Source organism: Pseudochaenichthys georgianus, chromosome 6 (genome assembly GCF_902827115.2).
Source record: "Pseudochaenichthys georgianus chromosome 6, fPseGeo1.2, whole genome shotgun sequence".
Lineage (NCBI taxonomy): Eukaryota > Metazoa > Chordata > Actinopteri > Perciformes > Channichthyidae > Pseudochaenichthys > Pseudochaenichthys georgianus.
In genome coordinates this window covers 39,219,974-39,227,765 of record NC_047508.1, presented here as the reverse complement: position 1 = coordinate 39,227,765, position 7,792 = coordinate 39,219,974, and the positions used below count along the sequence as shown (strand labels likewise).

General features: G+C 39.7%; 1 protein-coding gene across 14 annotated transcripts in view; it reads left to right on the top strand.

Annotated features, from left to right (window-relative positions):
- Positions 1 to 5,303: 5,303 nt before the first annotated feature.
- The window catches only part of ppip5k1b (diphosphoinositol pentakisphosphate kinase 1b), a 68,134-nt gene continuing 65,645 nt past the window's right edge, over positions 5,304 to 7,792 (top strand). For 13 of the 14 annotated variants that reach the window (XM_034084454.2, XM_034084450.2, XM_034084449.2 and 10 more), the window contains exon 1: positions 5,304 to 5,483. The gene's annotated coding sequence lies outside the window, so the exon portion shown is untranslated. Of the gene's footprint in view, positions 5,484 to 5,523; positions 5,582 to 7,792 lie in introns of those variants that run through there. The other variant, XM_071203576.1, reaches the window with a different exon arrangement.

Genomic DNA, 7,792 nt, shown 5'->3' with positions numbered 1-7,792 from the left:
CAAGCAGGAAAAAACACAAGGTTCTGTTTTCTCCGTCATATATTCAGATATATTTTCAATAATGAAATGCAATCCACAGCCATCATGGCTCAATCTCAGTTTCAATACAAATGACGACAGCCTCTATACTCCTCTTTTTCAGGTAATCTATGGGAGAAAGTGAGGAAGAGAGGCGTCGGTATAACGAGAAAGAGACGTTTACTGAACCCATTCACCTCATAATTCATCATTGTGCACACTCACCATCCATGGAAACTACACGAAGGAAAGTTTCCTCTTTTAAAAAAAAAAAACGTTTTTCTGGGGCACGTTGCTAAATTTGTTCACAGGGCAGACATTTTAATGACTTCTCTCTGTAGGTGTCCTGCTAACAGCCACTGGTGGGAATTTAGTAGTACTTAACTTTGAGGTACTTGTACTTTAATTGAGTATTTTCATTTCATGCCACTATATACTTCAACTCTATACTTAACCCTTAACCATTTGTTTTCCAGGCGTAACTTGTTACCTTACAAATTAAGATTGTTTGATTAAAGAACACAAGTGTTTATAAAATGTGATGTTTTGTAAACAAGCCAATAGTTTATTCAAAAACAAACTTTAATCAACTTGCCAATTGAGAGAAAATTAAATGGCATCTATACATATTTAAGTTTTTAGAATGTTCCTGCATTGGGTACTTTTACATATAATACTTTAAGTTAATTTTGTTGATCTACTTACTTTATTCTACTTCAGTAAAATCATCAATGTAGGACTTTTACTTGTAATCGGGTACTTTTACAGTATGGTGGTACTATGACGCAACTTCTTGCAAGAAACAGCGTCTGAGGGCTTCTTAACATTTAATAAACTATGAATGTGTCATACCCACTTAACAGGAAGAAACTCAGCTATCAGACAATATTAACCATTTTTAGCAAAACGAAACATAAGGGTAATAGCAAAGGCTCTGAATTAGCCCTGAGCGAAAAAATGCTAACTCAGTTAGCACAGAACTCACGGTAAAATACCCGTATTACTTATCGGATCTGCACAAACAAGATATCGATTAGCAAGCGGAGATTCCACAGATTCCAGACATATAAGTATCATCACTGAGCGATCAGAACTCGTGACAGGGGAAGCGAAAACAGACATCACAACACGTAGCTTCACGGAGGAAACACGGAGATATTCTTACCTTAGCTGTTGTTCTGATCAAAAGTTGTGTGCAATGGCATCAAAACGATAAGAACGCTTTGAAATGATTACTGATAATCCATCTTCATATAGTTTGAGCCTAGGTGTCACAGAGGTGATCTCTGGGCCCATAGATCTCGGCCTCCGTTACGGGTTGTAAAGCTTCATTGTGGCTGATTGTGTTCACCTGGTGCCCTGTGTTGTCTCCTCCCCCCTCACCTGTGTCGTGTTGATTAGTGTGTGTATTTAGGCTCTGGGGTTTTTCTGTTTGGGAGAGGTGTGTGAGATCCTTGTGGCCGGTGACTGTGCTCACGGGAACAGCAAGATTGAGGCTGTGTCCTGTGCTCAAGTTTAATAAATGCCCACACCGGGTTATATTTTTGGACGTTCTGCCTCTGCCTTGGTCGGGCCGCTCAATTGTCAGCTTCACACTAGGTTTCAGTTTTCAGAGCGTAACATTTCGACTGCGTGCGCGTCACACTCACTCCCCAATGGTAACGTGTGTGTATGTGGAACTTCCCCTTCGATTCTATTGGCGCTAACAGTTCAAAAGAGATGTCAATCACCAAAACGGCAAATGCACCCAAATCCACCCAAATGACCCCAGAGGTGGGTTAGTTTTGCTAAACCTCTCTAAAAATGTCACTTGCTTTGCATCAATCTTGATACAGGGTACTTATTATATGTTATAGTTTGGATTCCTAAAGCTTTTAGTCTACTATCCCATCATCCAAGGGTGGTTTTCACTATAAGTAATGTTTTTTTTATTATGTTCAATCTGAATTTACTTTAAAATAAAAACATCTATATTGATTCTGACTTTTCTACATCCAACTCACAGGTTTATCATTGCTTCGAGAAAAAAGATTATTAATTTACCCCTTTTAGAAGTGAAGATTGTTGTTCTGGGAATGTCATTTCCGAGCCTGAGGCCTGAAAAACAGGCTCGGGCTTAACTGGTCAACTATAATGCAAAATCCACTTTTTCATGTCTTTTATACATAAACATTTGTCCCCTCCGTGTAAAGAGATTCTGAAAGTTCCAGGAAAAAAGATTTGCTCAGAGACATGTTTTGTCGTATAGACGTTTCGTCCACACGAGACCGAAACGGATCAGCGGATTCGGAGCCCGAAAACGATACACTTTGATAACGGCTCCCAAAGTGGGTAAGTCTGGAAGCGAAACGCTTGCGGCTCCGTGTGTACACCCTATACGATCATGTCCTGAATCGATGATGCCATAGCCCCGCCTCTCCTCACCTCTGCTGCTCACCCCCGCGTCATTGCTGATGCGTTTCACCAACAACAACCATGGCGGATCACAGGGTTGCGTTCGTGCTCCAGACGCTACTGACCATGATACAGATTTTAGTGCAAAATCTACAGCTCCTCTACGACAACCATCAGCAACAATAATAATGTAATATAATAATTGTAACAATAATAATCGTCATCGGTCTTATTCACTGCTTTTGGTGTATTTTGTGGCGGAAATACAGCGCCACTTACAGGCCCGGCATATGTACTACAGCGTCTCCAGCGGTTTCGAGCGGTCTCGTGCGGAAGTACAGCGCCACTTACAGGCCCGGCATATGTACTACAGCGTCTCCAGCGGTTTCGAGCGGTCTCGTGCGGAAGTACAGCGCCACTTACAGGCCCGGCATATGTACTACAGCGTCTCCAGCGGTTTCGAGCGGTCTCGTGCGGAAGTACAGCGCCACTTACAGGCCCGGCATATGTACTACAGCATCTCCAGCGCTTTCGAGCGGTCTCGTGCGGAAGTACAGCGCCACTTACAGGCCCGGCATATGTACTACAGCGTCTCCAGCGGTTTCGAGCGGTCTCGTGCGGAAGTACAGCGCCACTTACAGGCCCGGCATATGTACTACAGCATCTCCAGCGCTTTCGAGCGGTCTCGTGCGGAAGTACAGCGCCACTTACAGGCCCGGCATATGTACTACAGCGTCTCCATCGGTTTCGTGCGGTTTCGTGTGGACGGACACGTTTCTTGAGCCGACTTTTTTTAAATCGACTTTGGTTCGAAATCGGTTTCGTCTCCGTGTGGACAGGGCCTTAATGTCACCGCGCTGCACATTTACAACAAACCTTTTTAACTCTGTTTCTTCTTTCTTGTAAGCTAAATGTATCTTAAAGAGAACAATGTCTTGTTTGTTAAAATCCAAGATAGCCATCAATGATAGTGAGTCTTCTGAATAAATGAAGAAAGGGCGTTTCAGTGCGCACTTACATTTTTTTCAAATGGATTACATAATTTGGATGCAGGATAGGTGGAGAGAGGGGAGGTGGTTTGATGGGTTTTTAAACTGAACACTACTTCCTTATTCCTGCAGCACAGACTGACTCCTCATGTCCTGATGCATGATGGGATGGAGAGCCGCTCCACTTTTTGTTGACAGGCTGCCAGACTCCCATCAGCCTCTGCACGTCTTAATGTGAAGCCCAGGGAGCGGAGGGATTATGGAAAACTGTGTAAGGCTTGTTTCACAGGACTGTGTGTGGGTGGGATGAATAACTTGTGAAATAAAAAGATGTGTGTGTGTTTTATCCCTTGACATACAACACATAATGTTAGCCCTCTTGATAAACACTGACACATGTCTTGCATTAAAAGGATTGAAATCTGGTCAAAACTGGCTAGAATTAAGTGGAACACTAAACTACTAATACTAAATTAAAAACTCAAATAAAGATGCCTTTTTAAAAGAAGTGTTTACATGTGTACAGAGTGTGTTTTGTCCCTTAAACGACAATAAATCAGTTTCTCAAATGATGATATATGTACGTTTTGATGTTTCTTTATACCGGGTAATAACCAGATCATTTTATGTCACCACTGATTGGGCACTACGATTTTTTTGTATTTTAATTTTCTGCGATTTCGTCATTCTTCTTCACTACTTTTCGTTTATATAATATTCTCCTCCTCTACATTTATGGGATATCTGGGGTTATGTTTAAGATCAACAGTATACTCTAACTTGAAATAATTGAATAAGCTTAAACTCACAAACTAAATCCAACACATTGTTCAATTTTAAACATCTCCTGCACATTTCCATGCTGTAGGAAAAGGATGATCTTATCTTTCTGTATCTGCAGTTAGACAGTAAAACATTTTAACATAATAATATAGTATGATATAATAAAGTATTTCAGTAGTAGAAGAGTAGTAGAAGATATAAAGTATAGTTTGAGTTGACATGTAATAATAATATAATATAGTAACGTAGTATCATTTTATTATCATTTTTTTTTTTATTGTTGAGCAACATTGACATGCTTCTTTCATACACACGCAAACTTAATGTCAAAACTAATACATAATATACAATCATAACAATTACAATAAGATAGTTAATGCACCTTTATTATTCTGGAAGTGTAATCATTAATAAAAAAGGGGTAATATCAATATAATAATAATAAATACAACTCCACAAACCATAATGCAGCCTAACAATGTCTCTCATTATCTACATAATATAATATTGTATTCAATAAAAAAACATTAGTATTCAATTGTAGATTTTTATATTGGTACTTATAACAATACTTACTACCTTATACTAGGGCTGCTCAATTAATCATATTTTAATCGCGACGATTATGGCTTGCAACGATTACGAAAACAACGTAATCGAAATAAAACAATTATTTTTTTATTATTATTATTACTATTACTTTTTTTTTAATAATTTTGAATTTTTTGTATTATTTATTAAAAGAAATATATATATATTATTTTTTTCATTGGTTTACCAGTTGAATTATACTTAAAGTTCAGGGTAATCAACTGTTAAAAACATTCTGTTCACATTTTTTTTCTCCAATAAATGGATGTTTTCAAAGTCAATGAATAATCGCATTTAATAATCGCAATTACAATTATTGACCCAAATAATCGAGATTATGATTTTTGCCATAATTGAGCAGCCCTACCTTATAAACAGTTTTTTATCAGGCATAATTTTTTTCTATAGTAATCGACGAGTGCAGTTCACCACTTTGACCGCTAGATGGCAGTGATGGCGCGTCTGACAAAAAAATTAACTTGATGTAAAACAAAAAACAAAAAAAGTGAAGAAAAGAGAAAAGGGAAGGAAGCTAGCCGCAGCAGCTAAACACCAGACATGAGCGGACGTGAACTTTAGCATGCAGTTAGCTCACAACTTCACTGAGAGTTAAAACAAGAAAAGCCAAACTCAGGCGGCTGCAGCTTCCCTTCAGTCGGAGGAAATAAGGAAGTGAGCAGCTGACGGACCTCCAGTGGTTTTCCGCCGGTAAGTCCCGCTGTTGTTCCCACACTTTGTGCTCTATATTCGGCGTGGCTTCCCTGTGATGTCGCTGCTGCTGTGTCGCTGAAAGTGGACTGAATGAGGCAAGCTTTCAAGGATTTGTGCAACTCTATGTAACAGGAGTACTGTGTTGTGAACAGGCGATACTTGGATGTATTTATGTGTTTTTGAGGTTTATTTCTCCCACATAAGGCTTGTTTTACTACGAAAACACCCATCTGACTCATTCATTGTGTTTTATAGAGATTTGAGACGCATGTTGTGGCTTTTAACAGGCTGCTGGACACCTGCAATGCACTGATATAGTGTATTAACCACTTTATTAAACTATCAAAGCTTGATATGCAACTTTCTGGATGTCTATATAGGGAGTGTGACTGGGAGTGTTGACATATTGTGAGAAATAGTAACAAGTTACTACATTACTCCACTTTAAGTAAATTATTGAGGTACTTTATCTGATAATTAGCATGTTCTACTACCTATACGTTATATTTAATTACATTTTAGGGGCTTATATTAAAACTTTTACGCTATTATATTTCACAACATTATTTAAACTGCAGATTCAGTTTATTAAAACCAAGTCACCTAAGATATCATGATGTATTATCATAGGTTAAACTACCCAGCAGTATATAAGGTAAAGAAACTAGTCCTACATAAACTAGCTGCAACATTAAAAGGTACATCATTGTTATTGTTGGTGCTAATTAAAAAGAGCGCGGTGATGAATGTGACCATGTTTTTAGTGAATTAAACATCACCATTTGCACCTTTTTATGGACATACGCATCTTTACTTTAGGAGCAACAAGCATGCATGGATATTGAAATAAAAGGAGACATGTCTTTATTCATTCCCCGCCTCCAAATTCTTAAAAGTCAACTTTCAGAGCCCCGTGACCACAGGGAGTGCAGAAATGTTCCCTCACGAGGATGCTATATTAATATATCTGACTAACAGAAGCAGACATGTGAGAAACCAGACATGACTTTTTAAAAAACAACCTTTCAATAGATAAATAGTAAGCCTTTTGTTGATTATAGTGTACATTATTCTCTTTTAACCTGACCAGGAATGATAGGCATAGCTCCTACTAACTAGGTTTCCATAATATTACATTTGACATACTTTAAACATTGACACCGTGTGTTATGATGACCTAGCTCAAAAGGCCACAACAAAGAGGAGACGCACCATATCAAACAAAATATGTTTATTAAAGCAAGTGGTTCAAATTAATTAAGTGGAAAATAAGTAAAGCATGAGGTGTGGATGTCAGTGATATCAGTAGTGTAAATGCAGGGTGAGGATTGCATGGACATTACATTACATTTAGCTGACGCTTTTATCCAAAGCGACTTACAATAAGTGCGTTCGACCAACAAGACACAAACTTGAAGAAAACAGAATCATATAAGTACATCAGGTTTCATAGAGCAAAAATATTTCAAGTGCTACTCAACTGGCTGTAGATAAGCCAGTCCTTTGTTAGTATATAAGTGCTTTGATAATAGTTCTATCGCTCGAGGTGGAGTCGAAAGAGATGAGTTTTCAGTCTGCGCCGGAAGGTGTGTAAGCTTTCTGCTGTCCTGATGTCAATGGGGAGCTCATTCCACCATTTTGGAGCCAGGATAGCAAACCCACGTGTTTCTGCTGATGGGAACTTGGGTCCCCCTCGCAGCGAGGGTGCAGCGAGCCGTTTGGTTGATGCAGAGCGAAGTGCACGCGCTGGAGTGTACGGTTTAACCATGTCCTGGATGTAGGAAGGGCCAGATCCATTCGCGACATGTATGAGTGTGAGAGTGTTGAAGTGCACTAATGCCCCTTTCACACCAGCGCCTTTTCAGCTCCGGCTCGGAGCTAGAGCCTGAAAAGCGCCGGGTTTTCCTGTTCACACCGCAGCGGCGCCGGCTCTTAGCTCCGGAATCCGCTTCATTTCCAGCTCCAAAAAATGGTCGGTCCAGAGGCAAGAGCTTCGGAGCTAAGAGGCGACGTCGCTTACGTCTCTCTTACGTCGAGGCGTGCAGGAAACTAAACCCACCTCCCATGGGTCGACTGTTATGCCTGCCTACAAGCAGTAGTGCCTATAAGCACACTTTATAAAGTCAGGCAACACTAACCAGGCTTCGTGTGGTTCTGTTTATTTGTACCTTACTTTGACCATCCGTTCACTGTTATCGATCACTGTGGAGAGAGGCAGACGTGTTGTTTTGTATTATTGCAGCTATTGGATGCAAGTAGTCAGTTTAGCTTCGGTTGCTATGCCAACATCACCCGTTTTATACCAG